Here is a 20,809-nt window from a genome sequence, read left to right on the forward strand (position 1 = left end):
GGACCTTCTTGTCCTATAGCTTCTTAAGGAAGTAAACAAGTTGAAAGCCGAACGACAAGCTGAGATACTTGATTGGAACCAACCTAGGCCTGGCCCTCTTACAAGGAGGATCCTCGACACCCCATTCAAGCAAAGACAAAACAAAAGCTTGGTTTACAACTCTATATTGGAAGGGATGACTTAATTGAACACCTTAACCTCTTTGAGTCCACCATGGCATATCGGATGCACACTGACGAAGAGCGATGTCTTCTTTTCCCCTCCACCCTCTCTAGCGGAGCTCTAAACTGGTATTGCCGTCTTCCACCTGAGACAGTAGACTCATTTGAGGAACTGAAGAGACTGTTTGTCTCTTAACACATCTTCCAGACCGATTGCTTGCATTCTGCAGATGACTTGTACATTATTCGCCAGAAGCCGGACGAGTCACTATGAGAGTATGTTGGTCATCTCAGCCATGAGTATTCTTGCTGCGCGGAGGCAGATGACAAGACTGCCCTCAAGGCCTTCACGGCAGGCCTACGTGATTGTTTCTTCAAGTACATGATCAATGCCAACACTTGGAAGACTTACTCTGAGGTGATGACACAGGCTTACAACCATGTCTTCGCCGAGGCAAGGACATATCAAGGGAAACCCCCCACAACCACCCCTTATCAGCAAGTAGGGAATGAAAGCCAGATCTAACCAAATGAAAAGACCTCGACCTTCAAAACGGCAGCGGTGCCTTCCCCTGCTTTACTTAATACTTTGTCAAGTCAACAGACATATCAATCTCAGGGCAAAAGGAAAGATTTTCATCCTCACCAGTCTCATTTTAGTAAAAGGAGTAAGGGACACTACCGCGATAACCAACGGTATCACCATGATAATCCCCGACCCCAGTCAATCAACACAGTGGGTCAAGCACATGTCAGGACAGCCCCTACCCCGAGGTATGAGGCATACACACCTTTGAACGCCATATGCGTGGCCATTTACCCCAGCATAGCACACTTGATACCGAAACCAAAGCTGAGGCATCCGGATTACAAGCCCATGAAGAACACGAGCACGTTTTGCTGCTACCACGAGCATAACGGCTATGACGACGAGAAGTGTATCACCCTTCGTGATCATATTGAAGCTTTGGCACGTGAAGGAAAAATTGATCAATTCCTCATTCACCCTCCAAGGGGTAACCGTAACCAACGCCAGGTGAATGTGATATATTCCATAAGTGGTGGCACACCCATATCTAAATCTTCCAACGGGGCCATGAAAAAAAGTGAACGAGCTTTAAGGTCTGGCCACCAAATGTTTCACGTAGAAGACATCAGGGGAGGTAAGTATCAAAAGCCTAACTGGGATCCAATATGTTTCTAGCCTGAGGAAGAAAAAAGGTATCATCTACCCTCACAACGACCCACTGATTGTGGAAGCTCACATAGCCAACTTTGAAGTACGACGAATCCTGGTAGACATAGGGGCTTCGGTCAACATCATGTTTGCTGAAGCTTTCAGGGCACTTAATGTAGCTGAACATTTGCTCGATTGCTTGATTTCCCATCTGATACGCTTCTCCGGTGATATCGTGCAACCTTTGGGGAGCATACACTTACCTTTCACCATTGGTACATGCCCTTACACAGGTACCATTACCATTAACTTCCTGGTGGTTGATTGCCCAACGGCTTACAATGTCATCTTCGGACGCACATGCATCAATGATCTCAAGGCCATGGTATCCACACATATGTTGTTGATTAAATTTCCAACCTCCTATGGTAATGGTTACATCAGAGGAGATTAACTTAGTACACGATCATGTTACAACACTTCGGTCAAGCAACAGCACCTGCTTGTGCCCAAGGAAACCCTTTTGATACATGACCAAGTTATAAAGACCAGCCCAGACGAAGCCAACTTGGATCTTCATGGTGGCAACAGTCAACCCGACGATCCTCGAGATGACTCTTTCACCCAGCAAGCACAACCCGCTGAAGAGTTGGAGAATGTCTCTATCTTAAAAGATTATTCGGATCGCATGGTGAAGATTAGTACCACCTTGTCACCACCCATTCGGTTGGCATTGATCTCTTTTTTGCAAGAGAACACTGAGGTATTTGCCTGGTCATATGAGGACATGCCAGGCATCTCTCCCGATATAATTTGTCATCGCTTAAGTATTGACCCTAAGACCAAGCCAGTGAGACAGCAGCGAAGATCTTATGATGTTGAACGGTACGAGGAAATGAAGGCAGAAGTTAAAAAACTCAAAGGTATAGGCTTTGTCCGCGAAGTCAATTATCTAACGTGGGTAGCAAATGTTGTCCTTGTTAAGAAGAATCTGACCAAGGAAAGTCTCCTGCTCCAAAAGGTCTTGTGGAGAATATGTGTCGATTACACCGACCTAAACAAATGATGCCTGAAGGATAGTTTTCCTCTTCCTCTCATAGACAGACTTATAAACTCTACGGTAGGGTGTGAACTCCTGAACTTCATGAATGCTTACTCAGGATACAACCAAATCCTCATGAACCCTCCGGACCAAGAACACATAGCCTTCACTACTGATAGGGGACTATATTGCTATAAAGTCATGCCCTTCGGCCTAAAGAATGCAGAAGCGACTTATCAGAGACTGGTCAATTTAATGTTCGCCGAACAGATTGAGAAGAGCATGGAAGTTTATGTTGATGATATGCTAGTCAAGAGCAAACATGCTGACTAACATATCACCAACCTATCTAAAACTTTCACCATTCTGAAGAGGTATCGAATGAGGTTGAACCCCAACAGATGTGTCTTCGGCGTAGGTTCTGGCAAATTCTTAGGCTTCATGATAAGCCAATGCGGCATTGATGATAATCCCGAGAAGATCAAATCAATCCTCGACATGAAAGAGCCGGTAACTTCAAAAGACATCCAGAGCCTTACTGGCAAGGTGGCAGCCTTAACTAGGTTCATCTCTAAAGCCACATATAGATGTGCTCATTTCTTCAAAGCACTTAAAGGAAGTAAGAAGTACATTACATAGACTGATGAATGTGCTAAGGCATTCAAGAACCTCAAAGACTACATGAGTAAAGCCCATTTGCTCTCCAAACCTGAGGTTGGTGACACTCTCATTATCTATCTGTCGGTATCGGCTTCAGTAGTAAGTTCCATTCTCATTCGAAAAGATGGTAATGTCGAAAGGCCTGTTTACTACGCTAGCAAGGCCTTACAAGATGAGGAGACACGATACTCCAACATTGAGAAATTGGCTCTAGCATTGGTCATGTCTGCTCGAAAACTTCGCCCTTACTTCCAAGCACACTCTATCATCGTGCTTACCAATCATCATCTTCGATAGATACTCAAAAGTCCTGACACTTCTAGGCGAATGATTAAATGGGCGATAGCATTGGGTGAGTTTGACATCTCCTACCAACTAAAGCCAGCTGAGAATGGCCAAGCAGTGGCAGACTTCATCGCCGACTTCACATATCCTGTTGACATTGTTTCTACGCCTAAAGAAGTGGTTTCATTACCCTCGGAAGCTCAGAAAATAGAACCAACAGCCCTAACATGGAGTCTATATGTTGATGGCTCGTCCAACCAACAGGGTTCTGGAGTAGGACTAGTCCTTAAGACCCCTGACAAAGTGGCGATGGAGTATGCTCTTCGTTTCAAATTCAAGGCGTCGAACAATGAGACCGAATATGAAACCCTCTTAGTAGGCTTACGTTTGGCCAAACAACTTGGGGTTAAACGAATTGATATCTTCAGTGACTCCCAATTGGTGGTTAACCAAGTCACCAACAACTTTGACACTAAGGATAGCTCCATGGCAGCATATCTGGCACAAACACAATTGTTACTCAAGCACTTCCACTACCAGATCACCCAAATTCCTCAAGCGGCAAACAGTCATGCAGATGCTTTGGCTCGCCTCGCCTCAGCGGTGGAAGACAATATTGGGAGAAAAATTCAAGTCGAATTGAGCACCATGGCTGCGGAAGTGTGCAACTTACAACAGGGGAATAGTTGAATTACCCCAATTTATAGATTCCTTGCTCATGGCACCCTTCCAAATGACAAAGTCCAAGCTAAGTAGATTCGATACAAGGCTACCCGTTACTTGATTATTAATGACCAACTCTACAAGCGGGGTTTTAACTTACCATACCTAAGATGCCTTACCCCTACAGAAGCGGAAACTGTCTTTCGGGAAATACATGAATGAGTCTGCGGAGATCATGCTGGATCTCGATCCCTAGCACACAAGGCTTTTCACCAAGGATATTACTGGCCAACACTCTACCAAGATGCTATCAGAATATCATGCTCATGTGATAAGTGTCAACGCTACGCAACTATTCCTCACTCCCCTCCCGAGCCGCTCACTCCTATGATCAGCCTTTGGCTCTTCGCCCAATGAGGACTTGATTTGATCGGCCCAATGCCTGCAGGGAAGGGCAAGGTTCGCTATGCAATCGTTGCAGTTGACTACTTCACAAAGTGGGCCGAAGTAGAACCCTTAGCAACCATTACTGAGGCAAAAATAGAAGACTTCGTATGGAAGAACATCATTTGCAGATTCAGCATTCCCAATACAATAGTCACTGACAACGGGCGACAGTTCGACAACAATAAGTTCAGGATGTTCTGCTCTAAGTTCAACATTAACTTATGTTTTGCCTTCCCAATTCATCCTCAGTCTAATGGACAAGTTGAAGCCATCAACAAAATAATCAAGCAAACTTTGAAAACCAACTTAGACAAGGCTAAAGGTTGTTGGCCAGAATTTGTACCCTAAGTTCTTTGGTTATACCGCACTTCGTATCGGACATCAACAGGAGAAACCCCATTCTCACTTACCTTTGGTACAGAGGCAGTTGTCCCAGTTGAGCTTGAGTAAGCAACATTCCGAGTCCAGAACTACGTGCAAAGTGAAAATGACAAACAACTTACCCTCAACTTAGATCTAGTCGAGGAACACAGAAACCAGGCTCACTTAAGGAATGTCGCCTATAAACAGCGCATCTCCAACTACTATGACTCAAGGGTTAAACCTAATTCTTTCAAAGTGAGGGACTGGGTATTGAAGAAAAGATTACTCTGCGATAGAGTCCCGAGTGAAAGAACACTTAGTCCAAACTGGGATGGACCGTTTGAAGTTGTTAGCATCAGTCGCCCTGGCTCCTACAAGCTTGGAAGCTTCGATGGCAAGACCTTTGGCCATCCATGGAACGCTGATCACTTGAAATACTATTTCAAGTAAACTTACATTGTACAAGTGTTAAGCTTCAGTCGTTCAGCATCCTATGTAACGAAGACTATTTGGCATGAATTCAATAAAGAGGTGATTTAGACAACTCGGTCCTAATCCTCTTACATTCCTAGCAATGAAACACTCGGGTTCAAAGCTTCAACATGAAACAAAGTCTAAGTATATGTCAACAAGACTATACAAATAAACGAATAGCTTCATAGTATATTCGTTCAATCATACATTCCAACACATTCATACATAAGTCAATTGTTCTTCGAAAGGGTTCAACATACTTTGTGTCATTCGACACTTGCTACAATGTGCCTAGACACCTTGCCCTTATTCTCACCAACCAGGTGATGAAATGTGAAGAAGTAACTCATCTTCATGCCACCAACCGGGTGATGAAATGTACAACCCGTACTCTCCTTCATGCCACTAACCAAGTGATGAAATGTACAACCCGTACTCTAATATCATTTGGCAACTTGTCACTCGTGCCACCAACCAGGTGAAGAAGGAACTCATCTTCATGCCACCAACCAGGTGATGAAATATACAACCCGTACTCTCACTCATGCCACCAACCAGGTGAAGAAGGAACTCATCTTCATGCCACCAACCAGGTGATGAAATGTACAACCCGTATTATCCTTCATGCCACCAACCAGGTGATGAAATGTACAATCCATACTCTAATATCATTTGGCAACTTACCATTCATGCCACCAACCAGGTGATGAAATGTACAACTCGTACTCTCCTTCATACCACCAACCAGGTGATGAAATGTACAACCCGTACTCTAATATCATTTGGCAACTTGCCACTCATGCCACCAACCAGGTGAAGAAGGAACTCATCTTCATGCCACCAACCAGGTGATAAAAGTACAACCCGTACTATCCTTCATGACACCAACCAAGTGATGAAATGTACAACCCGTACTCTCACTCATGCCACCAACCAGGTGAAGAAGGAACTCATCTTCATGCCACCAACCAGGTGATGAAATGTACAACCCGTACTATCCTTCATGCCACCAACCAGGTGATGAAATGTACAACCCGTACTCTAATATCATTTGGCAACTTGCCATTCATGCCACCAACTAGGTGATGAAATGTGCAACTCGTACTCTCCTTCATGCCACCAACCAGGTGATGAAATGTACAACCCGTACTCTAATATCATTTGGCAACTTGCCACTCATGCCACCAACCAAGTGACGAGATGTACAACATGTACTCTCCTTCATGCCACCAACTAGGTGAAGAAATGTACAACCCGTACTCTAATATCATTTGGTAACTTGTCATTCATGCCACCAACCAGGGGAAGAAGGAACTCATCCTCGTGCCACCAACCAGGTGATGAAATGTGATGAAAGGTTATTAAGGAACTTACCTTCGTACCACCAATCAAGCGATGAAAGCAACTCACCATTCATTACACCTACCAAAAGACGAGTGGTATAACTTGTACATGTGAACTTCTAGCATTCACAAATAATAAAAAACCTTCAAGCTTTGACAACTCAACTAGGGGAGCACTTATGCCCAACAAGAGTTATAGTCACCAACAAAGTCTTATTGCAAGCCAACAACAACTTCAGTGCATGGCATAAAAAGATTAAGCTATTCAGCCCTCTTGCATCTGCTTTAGACATTTCCCCTCTGTAACAATGCAAACATTATAACTCGTAGAAAGATTCACACACTATTGATCAATACAGTGTGAAGCAAAACCAATTTAGGGTGCCAACAAGAGCTTCATCAAATGAGTTCAACCATAATTCTCAAAAGCTTCACAAACTCTTGATCAAGACAGTGTGACGTAAAACCAATTTATGGTGCCAACAAGAGCTTCATCAATGGAGGGCAACCACAATTCTCAAAAGCTTCACACACTCTTGATCAAGACAGTGTGAAGCAAAACCAATTTAGGGTGCCAACAAGAGCTTCATCAAATGAGTTCAACCATAATTCTCAAAAGCTTCACACACTCTTGATCAAGACAGTGTGAAGCAAAACCAATTTATGGTGCCAACAAGAGGTTCATCAATGGAGGGCAACCACAATTCTCAAAAGCTTCACACACTCTTGATCAAGACAGTATGAAGCAAAACCAATTTATGGTGCCAACAAGAGCTTCATCAAAGGAGTTCAACCACAATTATCAAAAGCTTCACACACTCTTGATCAAGACAGTGTGAAGCAAAACCAATTTATAGTGCCAACAAGAGCTTCATCAATGGAGGGTAACCACAATTCTCAAAAGCTTCACACACTCTTGATCAAGATAGTGTGAAGCAAAACCAATTTATGGTGCCAACAAGAGCTTCATTAAAGGAGTTCAACCACAATTCTCAAAAGCTTCACACACTCTTGATCAAGACAGTGTGAAGCAAACCAATTTATGGTGCCAACAAGAGCTTCATTAAAGGAGTTCAACCACAATTCTCAAAAGCTTCACACTCTTGATCAAGACAGTGTGAAGCAAAACCAATTTATGGTGCCAACAAGAGCTTCATCAATGGAGGGCAACTACAATTCTCAAACCTTCGAAGCAAACTCAAGATTGTTTGAAGCAAATTCAATTTATATGGTTTATCCAAACCTTCGACTACTACAAGGTGTGGCTTGCATTACAATCTCTTGCTCAACAGTGTGGAAGCAAAATTTGTATATGTTGTCTCTCCTACATTTTCAAATTTCTAGTTTCCCAAAAAAATAAAAAAATAAAAAGGGAAATTCAACAAAGCTTCATCAATGGAGGACAACTACAAATTCTCAAAAGCTTCACACTATCTTGATCAAGATAGTGTGAAGCAAAATCAATTCATGGTACCCAACAAAAGCTTCAACTCCAAAGCTTCACCTACAAAGCTTCAACTCCAAAGCTTCACCTACAAAAGTTTCAACACAAAAGCTTTACCCACAAAAGTTTCAACACAAAAGCTTCAACACAAAAGGTTCACCCACAAAAGCTTCACCTACAAAAGCTTCACCTACAAAAGCTTGACCCACAAAAGCTTCACCCACAAAAGCTTCACCCACAAAATCTTGACCCACAAAAGCTCGACCTACAAAAGCTTCACCCACAAAAGCTTGACCCACAAAAGCTGGACCCACAAAAGTTTCACCCACAAAAGCTTCACCCACAAAAGCTTGACCTACAAAAGCTTGACCCACAAAAGCTTGACCCACAAAAGCTTCACCTACAAAAGCTTGACCTACAAAAGCTTCACCCACAAAAGCTTCACCCACAAAAGCTTCACCCACAAAAGCTTCACCCACAAAAGCTTGACCCACAAAAGCTTCACCTACAAAAGCTTGACCCACAAAAGTTTCACCTATAAAAGCTTCACCCACAAAAGCTTCACCTACAAAGCTTCAACACAAAAGCTTCACACTATCTTGATCAAGATAGTGTGAAGCAAAATCAATTCATGGTACCCAACAAAGCTTCAACCTCAAAGTTTCACCTACACAGCTTTAACATCAAAGCTTCAACACCAAAGCTTCACCTATAAAGCTTTAAAATATATATATATATATTTTCGAAAATTCAAAAATTCAAAAATTCAAAAATTCAAAAATTCAAAAATTCAAAAATTCAAAAATTCAAAAATTCGGATATTCAAAAATTCGAAAAAAAAAAGTGCCTAGGCCTCCTATTCTTTGGGCCTAACAACTTTCATAACAAATATATATGAAGAATGAGTTTTGGGCTACCACTTAGAAAGGAAATGCCTCATTCGTCAACTCTCTTGACCGGAGACTTAGGGGACTCCTACCATATGCTACTGCACCTTGATACTCGGAAGTCTCACGACCACTCAGTGACTTGGATTTTTCAAGTCTCCAAACGAGAAGTTTTCCTCACTCGAGAAATTAAGGGAGCACTACCTCAACCTACATGCTTCACTCACAAAGCTTCAACATACAAGCTTCAACAAAAGGAAAAATTCAAGGAACTTAATGAAGAAGGTCTTGGTGTATTTAACACAATACGTTGAAATGAAACAAAGCTTGTTTATTGATATCTCCAATAAGTTACAAATATGTACATATACATGAATCAAAATAAACAAACAAGAGGGAGCCTTCACAAAGGTTGCTCAGGAGAAGGCTCAGCAGTCGGCATAGCCCCAGAAAGAGGAGGCACCAGAGGGTGATTATTCGAAGCCTCAGTACTAGGCAGAACCCCAGAAGGATGAGGCACCGAAGGTTGATCATTTGGAGCTTCATTACGCGATGCAGCCCCAGAAGACGAAGGCAATAAATGTCTTTGGAACAAACCCACAAACCTCTGATGATCAAGTAAAATCTGACCATCAGATTCCTGCAGCTGGTCAAGCTTCATCTTCATGTTATTAGCATAGTCATGTGCGAGCCTGTGCAACTATTTATTCTCATTCTTGAGCCCTCTGATCTCTTGTTTGAGACTTATCACTTCAGCCGCCAATGATTCAACTTGGCGGGTTCGAGCAAATAGGCGTTGGGCCATATTAGACACAGAACCTGCACACTGAACACTGAGAGCCGAATAATCCTTAACAGCCAACTCATCAGACCGTTTGGAAAGTAGTCTGTTATCTTTGGGAATGAGAAAGTTCCTGGCCACCACCGCAGCGGTCATATCATTCTTCATCACAGAGTCCCTAACGGTAAGAAGACCAGTAGGGGATAAGAAGGATAGGTGCCATATGTTGTCTTGAGAAGGCATGGCTGCCTCTTCACCAAAGTTTAAGTCAAAACGACGGTCAAATGGGCCAGACATTCTCAGAAATGATGAAGGATAAATGAAGTGCAATAAATCTCTGAAGTAAAGGGAAAATTCCTACAAGCAATAACTCTCTGAATGAACTCCTTGCACACAATTGGTGCCCTTATAAAAGAAAGGGCAACAGGGCCATTGGTTCAAAAATCGAAGAGGCATCACTCTTCGGATTTCGAAGAGGCACCAATTTCCACACTCAACATTAGCTCATCGAGTACCACAGATAACTTTGCCAAAGATATCTGACAAAGTTTAGACACATAAATTTTGAAGGTCCAGCTACCCTACTATTACCCACAAGGGTAAAGAAACAGCACCACTGCTTGATAACTAGAAAGTCCCAATGTGTGTCAACCTCCGTGCTCCGTGGCAAGGCAGACTGGCAAAAATGCCCAAATTTTACTCACATTCGAGAAAACTCCCAACAAGATTGCTTGCTCAAAAATCGAAGAGGCACCACCCTCAGAATCTCGAGAGCCAGACTCCCAACAGGATTACTTTCTTAAAAATCGAAGAGACACTGTCATCCGAATCTCAAGAGTCAGACTCCCAACAGGATTGCTTTCTCAAAAATCGAAGAGGCACCGCTCTCCGAATCTCAAGAGCCAAACTCCAACAGGATTACGTGCTCAAGAATCGAAGAGGCACCGCCCTCCGAATCTCGAGAGCCAGACTCCCAACAGGATTACTTTCTCAAAAATCGAAGAGACACTACTCTTCGAATCTCGAGGGCCAGACTCCCAACAAGATTGCTTTCTCAAAAATTGAAGAGGCACAGTTCTCTGAATCTCGAGAGCCAGATCCCCGACAGGATTGCTTGTTTGAAAATCGAAGAGGCACCGCTCTCCGAACTTCGAGAGCCAGATTTCCTTGGATAAAGCTTATCTACAATCTTCACACGCAACATCAGCTTTCCAAATACCACAGACCACTTTTTCAAAATGCTCTGACAAAGTTAAAATACGTGAAGCTTGCAGCTTCCACTACATTGCTATGACCAAGAAGGGTAAAGGAATAGCACTACTACTTGTTGTTAGGGAGACTCCTATATATGTCGACCTCTATCCTCCACATCCAGGCAAACCTGCAAATAAAAAAAATGCTCAACTTTTCTTCACAACCGAGAGGGCACTCTCAGCAGAGTCTCTCGAAATACTCAGCTTTTTTTCCTCCCGATAATACCTCTGCAAACAAGCCACACCAGAGCAAGAGTATCTCATATCATCAGGGTTAAAAGCAAGAGTATCCCATATCATGCTTTTTCCCTGTCCTTTCCTTTGGTCTTATTCTTACCTGCAAGACAAGGAGAAAGAGAGCAATCAGTCAACACTTGGAATCAAGCTTCCAGTCAGGAACTGACTGCCTGGAACCTCTTGCCTGATTACTTACCTGGCATTGCTCTCAAGTACTCATCTTCAACATCTTATGCTTCCAGAAAAGATACCACATCTGTTTGAGGAACAGATAGGGCAAGTGAAAAGGATACAAGGAAGCATGTGGAGACAAGCGCAGCAGAACACATGCCGATTCATCTATTACTTCGTTAACAGCAAAAGTATCCCATATCATCAAGGTCGAACGCACTCTTGATTTAATGGACTTGTTTTGACCCTCAAATTCTTGAGTCGGCCTTATACTCTGGAGGAAACCAAAAAACCCTCCAGCTATAGGGTTTTGTATCGCACTTGACCAAGCCCGAAACTACAAGTAAGCTTCAAGTGAAATTGATACATTACCTTATGCATCTTCATTGGTTAAAGATATCACCCCTAGATGGAGGAAAAGTACTTCCAGAGAAGATGCCTCATCTACGTATGACACAGTTAAAGCAAGTGAAAATGATACCACACTTCGGTACTTAGAAATTTCGTGATTACTCAATGGCTTGGATCTTGCAAGTCCCCAACTGAGGAGCTTCCCTCACTCAGGAACTTAGGGGAGCAATGTTTGTACCATACTTGACCAATCCCAAAACTACTGAGCACCAGTCAACGTTATACCGTCAAGGACCCAAAAGATTTTCCCTACAACCAGGAGGCCAATCACAGGGCGACACGTGTCGACATCAGAAGCTAATCATAGCGCGACATGTGTCAACATCAGAAGCCAATCACAACACGACACGTGTCAATGTCAGAATGAAACTAGAAACTCTCTTCTATAAATAGAGATCATTCTCTCACAATATTTCCTAATGTCATTTGTACTAAATCATTCACTAGTACTCACAAAAGGAGAGCTTGAACCTATGTACTTGTGTAAACCCTTCACAATTAATGAGAACTCCTCTACTCCATGGACGTAGCCAATCTAGATGAACCACATACATATTGTGTTTGCTTCCCTGTCCCTATCCATTTACATACTTATCCACGTTAGTAACCTGAGCAATCTAGCGAAGGTCACAAACTTAACACTTTCTGTTGTACCAAAGTTCTCACTGATTTTGTGCATCAACAAATACTAAAGAATAATACCACATACCCTTACCTCAATCTTATCAAAATTCATCATGACACCCCCTTTTGTACCACATGGAACATCCCTTACCTACAATGTTGCTAACAGAAGCTTTCAAAACTATAATGAATGGAAAGACAGAATCCTCAATCTTCCAAACATGGATTACCAAAGTTACCTCATCAGTCTGCAGGGTCACTTGAGCGGGTTCAAAATGGGTGACCAGAGGCAGCTTGAGATGAAAAATGAAATTTGAAATAATGAGAAGCATGCAAAGTTAAGGCCCTATGCAAGCAACTTCTCAATGCACATCACCTGGATCTGTAATTGTCATCAGAAGAGCGCCTCCTCTCCAATATACCCCAACATGACCTTCTAGGACTTGGTGCTGAATTGATATAGTTGATGATGTTGGAAGAACCGTCTGTAAACATCAAGACGTCCTAGTTTTAAGAATTTAGCATACTAATCGAAGATCCCAGCTAGCATATCATAATATTTAGCAAAAATACAATCCAAGTCTATAGCAACTATCATTACAGAAAACGAAAAATTCCGAGAAAAACCTTCAATTCGATGCATTATTGGGAAATCGTGTAACTGTTATTCTCAATCAATTAATACAAATATTAGACAGAGGATTAATGAAGTCACCAGATGCATTTTATTGCACATGATCATGCTTAGCAAACATTAGATCATTAATGACATGACAAAAGAATGCATTACGAAACTGTAAAAAACCAAAATTAATACTTTAACACAAATATATGCATTCAGTTGAAATCAAGAACAGATACATGATACTCGAAATAAAGGAATTACTTAACCATAATAAAACCTGTTGATGCACAAAACCGAAGGTCTTGGAACAACGTAAATCCGACCGTGAATCTGCAAGAAATGTAAATAACACAAGATATATCGTGGTTCACCCCAATGTTTGGGCTACGTCCACACTGAATATGTATTTATCTGAAGGAGAGAGCTCTGAGAGTGGGAGCTTTGAGAGGGGGTGAGAGGGCTTAGGAATTGTGAGGGTGAGGAGGCCCTTTTATAGAATAAGGGCTTCTCCCCTAATTACATATTTGCCCCTTCCTTTATTACATAATTACATTTAAGTCCCTCGAGTATTTATACGAGGTCTAAATACGAGGCCCTAAATATGGTATAAACAGTAGTCCCCCAAGTCTTCAGTCAAGAGAGTCTTTTGGCTGGAGACTTGAAATTCAGTCCATGTGTGGGCCGAAGTAACTAGATGTTGTCTTGAACTGATGTTCGATGTAAGGCGGTGCTCAATCTGAAATGATGCTCAACCAGAAGTAGCACATGCTGCGAGACTGCTCGGCTTGTGGCTTATGTTGCCTTGGTTGGCTCGGCTTGTGGCGTTTGAAGGTGAGGGAGTCCCTTTTATAGAATAAGGGCTCACTTCTCAATACATAGATGATGGGCTAGAGTTGATGCTCTCTAATGATGGTGAAGGAGTCCCTTTTATAAAATAAGGGCTTGCCCCTTTATAAGTAATGGGCTAAGTCCCCCGAGTATTTTTCATGAGGCCCAGTTGAGGCCCAATATATGGTACATACTGTAGTCCCCCAAGTCTTTTGTCTGGAGACTTCAAATTGAATCCATGTATGGGCCGAAGTGGCGGTTGTTCGGGGGCAGTATTTGTATATCTTGCACTGAAGCTTTGTAGTTGAAGTTTTGCAAGTGAAGCTTTGGAGCTAGAGCTCTGTAAATGAAGCTTTGGAAGCTAGAGCTTTATGTAAATGAAGCTTTTGAAGCTAAAGCTTTTGTAAATGACGCTTTTGAAGCTAGAGCTCTGTAAATGAAGCTTTTGAAGCTGATTGACATGAGTGATGCTCATGGATGTTTATGTTGATTGACATGAGTGATGCTCATGGATGTTGTCATGAGTGATGCTCATGAGTGTTAACATGAGTGATGCTCATGAATGTTGACATGAATGATGGTCATGAACGTTTATGTATGATTGTCATGAGTGATGTTCATGAATGTGATTGTCATGAGTGATGCTCATGTATGTTTATGTATGAATGACATGAGTAATGCTCATGTATAATTTGGAGTACTGGGCGTACTTTTGATCACCTGGTTGGTGGCATGAATGGCTAGTTGCCAAATTAGAGTACGGTTTGTACATCTCATCGCCTGGTTGGTGGCAATAGCGGCGGGTTGCCGAATAATTTTGGAGTACTGGGCGTACTTTTGGTCACCTAGTTGGTGGTAATAGCGGCAAGTTGCCGAATAATTTTTGGAGTACTGGGCATGCTTTTGGTCACCTGGTGGGTGCTATTTTGGGCTTATGGGCCTTCACCCTCCACGACATGCCAACCCATTAATTCTGGGCTTTGCCCTTTTTTTTTTATTTTTTTTTTTTTTTTGGTATTATTACCCTCTGATGGGGTTTATACAGATGTCTCTGAGAGATAAAAAAAAATTACATTATACATCTGTCAAAAAAGTAAATCACATCATTCTGATGGGATGTTTATTCCTTACTTTTGCGTTCTGCTTTTACTTTCTGCTTTTACTTTCTGCTTTTCTCCAGACATCCATTTTCTTTTTCTTTTGCCGTGTCTTCCACTTCTTTGTGGAAAATTTCCACTAACACCTTTTTCTTTCTTTATTCCTTTCCTCCATTTTCTTCTTCTTTTGTCGTGCCCTCCATTTCTTTTTAGGTGCAGAATAGTCTTCCACTTCTTTGTGGAATTGTTTACAATTCCACTAACACCTTTTTCTTTCTTTATTCTTTTCCTCCATTTTCTTCTTCTTTTGTCGTGCCCTCCATTTCTTTTTAGGTGCAGAATTTTCCAACTTTGTGTAGGACCTTCTCCAAAATTAATGAGATGATGATGATAACAGCACATACACCAGCAACAGCCCAGGTGGGCTCCTCACCGGCTCATAGTCATGGAACTTACTGCTTCAACCAAGAAAATGGAAGGACTGTGGCAGGCGGCGACAGGCCAAGATACGAGCCCAGAAGGCTGTACTGGAATCGAGTTGGGGTGCTTCACCATTGTCTCTTGCCATGACCTTAGGGTTGGTGGGCTGCCGACACTATTGTCTCCTGCCATGACCTCGTGGAGCTCGACGATGTTAGGGTGCTTCACCATCCTCATCACGGAGATCTCCTTCTTGATCTGCTCCGTCATCCCCACCTTAATCATCTTCTCCTTCCCCACCACCTTCATCGCTACGTTCTTCCCGCTAGGCAGGTGTCGGGCATGGTAAACCTTGGCGAAAGTGCCGTGACCCAGAAGACGACCCAACTCGTACTTGCCATGCAGCGACGACGAGCCGTCGCTTTCTTTCTGCTCGGCCATTGTTAACCGTCCTCTACGTGTTTCCGGTGGCAATTTCGACCGCCGATGCAGTGCCTGACACGTACTAAAAACTCAGGGTTGGGCAACGAAGCTTCTCCTATCTCTCTGGACCTGCACGGCTGCACCTGACAGAAGTGGGCTAGCTGGAGATCCAGCCAAACCAGTCTTCAAGATAGCGTAGAAGATGTAGAGCCTACTAGCCCATAGGACCGGAGCTTCAAGCAGAAAAGCATGGATTCTGATCTTGGGGTTTCTGGGTTTTTTGTGTAAGAATGCGAGCTTTTGAGGGGATTTGTTGTGGGTTCAAATCCAAAACCAAGAAAGGGAGATTTGGGCAGTACGGCAGTGAGATTGTTGAGAATATGAAAAGTCAATGGATGACAACCTATCGGTGGAATCTGGACCGTTAGATGATTCCATCGGAGGCGACGATGATTGGAAGGACTGAAAGCATCGTCAAAGAGATCTGCTTTTTTTTTAAAAAAAACTGGGAGTGAGACCTGTCACCAAGAGGGCCTGCACGTTTCAATGGGAGGATGAAAGAGAGAGTTTTAGAATATGATCAATCCCGTCTTTCGCGCTTGCCTGGCCACCAATTCCACGTGTTGGCAGTCGAGTTTTCTTGCATAAAAGGAGTTGGTGGGAGGGGTGGAACTTGTGCAGATAATTGCCTAGCCAGAGAGAGATGGTGGTGTCTCTGAGTGTGGGTGTTGGGTTTCTGTAGATTCACAGTGGATGTTGTGAAGTTTTCACGGTGGTGAGATGAAAATTTAAAAGAGAACCGACATAACTTTTCGTGTCGTTTCCCACAGACGGCGCCAAATGTTGATGCACAAAACCGGAGGTCTTGGAACAACGTAAATTCGACCGTGAATCTGCAAGAAATGTAAATAACACAAGATATATCGTGGTTCACCCCAATGTTTGGGCTACGTCCACACTGAATATGTATTTATCTGAAGGAGAGAGCTCTGAGAGTGGGAGCTTTGAGAGGGGGTGAGAGGGCTTAGGAATTGTGAGGGTGAGGATGCCCTTTTATAGAATAAGGACTCCTCCCCTAATTACATATTTGCCCCTTCCTTTATTACATAATTACATTTAAGTCCCTCGAGTATTTATACGATGTCTAAATACGAGGCCCTAAATATGGTATAAACAAAACCTAAAAGTGAAACAAACTGATGAACAACTGAGTTAGTACTGTATATCAAGTGATGGATTAAGCTCGAAGATAAAATGCGATGAAATATACGAATGTCGAAGAAATATAAAGCAAATTAGCAGTGAAAAAGAAGACCTAGCCGTAGTTCGAGTTGGAGAGCAAAGTATAAAGTGTGAGAGGGGATACCACGGCTAAAATGGCGAGGAAAGCGAAGATGACAAAGAAAATGGCCGAGGAATCGCCGACGCCGCTGCCTTAAGGTGGGGGCTGAGGGCGATTATGTGGAATACCTTGTCTTTACTAGTTTGGATCCATAATTAAGCAACAAATCATCCAAAACAATCAAAAGACAACTCAAAAAACCCAAATACAACACTCACATCACTCGATAAACTGTGGCCACCAGAAAAAACTAATACCTGAGAAAAACTCAACCGCCGCTACTGGAAACACAGAGCTGTTCAAATCCCGACCACAATGTCGTTGAAGCGCTGCAAAAATAACCAAAGAAAAACACAAAGTCACAACCAGCAACAATAGAAACTAAAAAGAAAAACCAAAGGTCCAAACGAAAACGAAAAGCATAACAAAAATAAAATAAACGGCGAAGAAAATTGACCAACCAAATTAAAAATTAAAAAATCTAGCAAACTCGAATAAAAAAAATAAAAATTTCAGACAGCAAACGGAATCTAACGGCATGTACCTCAGGAGTGAGAGAGAGGACAGGGGATGAGTTTATTGCTGAAATTTCTATAGTTGCGTGTACACCTTGAAGACCTTGTAGAAATACGCATCGCCCTTGCACCTGCACAAAATTAAAAATTTTAAATTAAGGAATAACTGTTTGAAAATTAGGGTTTAGGATGAGGAAATGTGGAGGAATTTGAAAGACCTGTTGCAGCAGTAATAAGGGACCTCTATGAAGATGGAGAATCTGGCTTTCAAGGGATCGGCGCCTCCTCTGAAGATGAAGGCTGCAAATTCTTCAAACCCAGTTCCCGAATTCAACCTCCCCTCGAAATCCAGAAGCCAATTTCATTGGTTCCTCCGATTTCCAAAAACCAATCTGAAGCACGCAGCAATCCTAGCAAAAAAAAATGAGAGAGAGAGAGAGAGAGAGAGAGAGAGAGTAGGAGAAGCAACGATCTTTTTTTTTTTTTTTTTGGATGAGAGAAAACTATATGTAAACACTAATTTGGAAGAATGATGAAAGTGGTGATCTCTGCAAGGTGGGTTCACAAATTTTGAATAAATCAATCAGATTAAGATAAATTCTTTCAACATCAAACAAAGATTAAAATTTGTATGCAGGAATGCTGAATGCAAAAATATGCTTACCTATAGGACAAACAAATGTGAAGTCCAATGCGTTTTTGCATAAGCCTCTATTAAAGATATTAGAGAAAGAGATGAAATTAATCTGCTTCCTGGTTCCATTTAGTAAATAAATGGTTACAAAAAACTTCCATTCATGTTCTATTCAATGATATACCTTAGTTGCAACATACATCAGTGATGTACTCCTCAACTAACATTGGAGTGATCAAAGCCACAGGTGTAAGGGGTCAATAGCGGAATCCACCACCAAGGGTTGCGATAGGGAAGACAAAGTTATGGTCGTTCGTTTCAGTGAGGGGGACGCAAAATATATTTTACTTACGCAAAAGCTTGCATTTTTATTTCATACCTAACACTAAAACCTTCAATAGCAATACAGATTCACCAAACACTTGGGCATAATCCAGCAATGACCAACTAAAAAAAAATAAAGAAACTCAATAAGAACCCAGCAAAATAAAAATTCACATTCCAAAAACACATAATGGATTGTTCATATCAACATGGATGTTGTATTATGTATTAAAAAGGTAGCGGATTAATAAATAAAAAAAACAAAAATGAGAATTATGGTTGTTTAATTGTACCTAAGGTGCGGTAGTTATTTGTTGGTGTCGTGGTTGCTGGTGTTAATAGGTCTTCAAGGGAGTCGAAGACCTTGAATTAAAGAGGAATGTTGAAATTGGGATTAAAATTCAATTTCTCTGTGTACAGGACAATTTAAAGACCGAGGCTTTTTTTTTTTCACTTATACAATTCTACACACTTTCTAGCCCTAAATATTTCCAGGAAACATACGGAAAGTGAAAGCAAGAAAATTACACACAACGAAACTATTGAAATTTTAAAACCCACTTCCCAAATTAGGTTCTTTAATTGGCTAATGACCATATTGGATATAAATTATCATCTCAAACACAGCGATGGCTGAACTTTTTTTCTAGACATTCTAATTAATCATTATTTAACTCAAGAATACAATTCATCGAACAATAATTAGTAGATAAAACAAAAGCAGCAATTTAAAAATCATGACGTTACCCGAATTCTGAGGGCTGAGGGAGATAGCTTAATGGCATCAGGTTCCATTTGCAGTCAAGAGTTGGAAACTTAATTCGAGACTCTTCTGGGTTCCTATTAACAAAACATAACATGGTGGACCAAATTAAAAACAACTTCAAACCAAGAATTATAATCTGGTTTTTTCTAATTCTTTAAGAATTCTCAGAACCCTGAACAAAGGGAAATGGGGGTCATATTCTCCTTACTCTGTCATCACAAAAAACAAAATTTTAAGTTGAAAACTTGCAATCTGTTATGTAACTTCAGTTCTGTTAAAGGTTGTTTGAATGTATTTATGGCATGTATTTCTTTTTATTTTTTCTTCACCATTTTTCTCATATGAATTTACCCAAATAATATATTTTTGAGAAATCCATCCCCTTGCATGCCGTGTTCTTATATAATTGTTGTTTTGCTAATTTTATGACCTTTATCTTAATAAAAGAATAACTGGTATATTTTTACTCAATCATGGTCATGAGTTTAAGTAGCAATCACTTCTTCACCTTCAAATCAGGCTACAAATTCAAAATTTAAAACACAAAATTCAGAGTTCATAACGCAAAAACCCAAATTAAACACAAAATTAAGATTTTTTTATAGACATAAAGCTTAAGATTAAGAAAGAGAGCACATACAATTGGGGTAAAGTTCAAAAAATTATCAAGGGGGTTTCAGAAGAGGCGCAAAAAGTAGGAGCTCCGCATATCACTGATGTGATGGTATCGAAAGCCATCGTTTCCCGTGTAGATGGGTGATTCGACCTCTTATCGATCTATACTGCTTCAATTTCTGCAAGGCGATTGACGACTTCGATCATGCTTCCTATGCTCTGGGGAGAGAGAATTGGAGAAGCAAGATTCTGGTTTTTGGTTGAGAGAATCAAACATGAATCAAAGAAGAAGCAGTGGATTGAGATTGGTGGGGCAGAGTTTCACTGCGAGAGAGAGGAATTTGAGACGGGGTAACGAGAAAGCGGAATAAAGCGGAAGAGTCGAGAAGCAGAAGTCGAAGCAGACGGTGTAGCGATGATGGACGCTTGGGCTAGGAGGGCAAACCTGTCATTTAACTGTGAAACAAAGAGAAAAAAGCTTGCTGGAAAACCAAATGAAGGGCATTTTTGTCCGCGCACTGTCCGCAAACAATGCACGTTGGTTTGGGTTTGAGTATAGGAATAATTTATTAGGATAGCTCATTGATTTTAAATGTGATTTTTTATGTAATTATTATATTGTAGTAAATGTGCAATCTTGTATATGAATATTATATTTATTAAATAAAAATAAATATCTTTTTTTTTTCAATTTTTTTTAGTTTTGGAAATTCTTTTACAACGGGCATTGATCATGGTCAGTTTGTAATCCACAACAGTCATAGTGCACGTGGTGTTAAATCCCAGTCTATCACAGG

At 41.4% G+C, this 20,809-nt stretch overlaps 1 long non-coding RNA gene across 20 annotated transcripts in view; it reads right to left on the reverse strand.

The window, feature by feature from the left end:
- Positions 1-20,444, reverse strand: part of LOC126608366 (uncharacterized) — a 56,247-nt gene extending 35,803 nt beyond the window's left edge. For 3 of the 20 annotated variants that reach the window (XR_007617836.1, XR_007617837.1, XR_007617838.1), the window contains exons 1-9: positions 19,379-19,999; positions 18,492-18,754; positions 17,892-18,382; positions 17,703-17,804; positions 17,416-17,487; positions 17,183-17,296; positions 12,800-12,908; positions 12,663-12,716; positions 12,509-12,574 (exon numbers count right to left, since the gene is read on the reverse strand). This is a non-coding gene — a long non-coding RNA (uncharacterized LOC126608366). Of the gene's footprint in view, positions 1-12,508; positions 12,575-12,662; positions 12,717-12,799; positions 12,909-17,182; positions 17,297-17,415; positions 17,488-17,702; positions 17,805-17,891; positions 18,383-18,491; positions 18,755-18,924; positions 18,995-19,378; positions 20,008-20,037 lie in introns of those variants that run through there. The other 17 variants (XR_007617829.1, XR_007617824.1, XR_007617826.1 and 14 more) reach the window with 17 other exon arrangements.
- Positions 20,445-20,809: the final 365 nt, after the last annotated feature.

The sequence above is a fragment of the Malus sylvestris genome, chromosome 16, assembly GCF_916048215.2.
Source record: "Malus sylvestris chromosome 16, drMalSylv7.2, whole genome shotgun sequence".
Classification (NCBI taxonomy): Eukaryota; Viridiplantae; Streptophyta; class Magnoliopsida; order Rosales; family Rosaceae; genus Malus; species Malus sylvestris.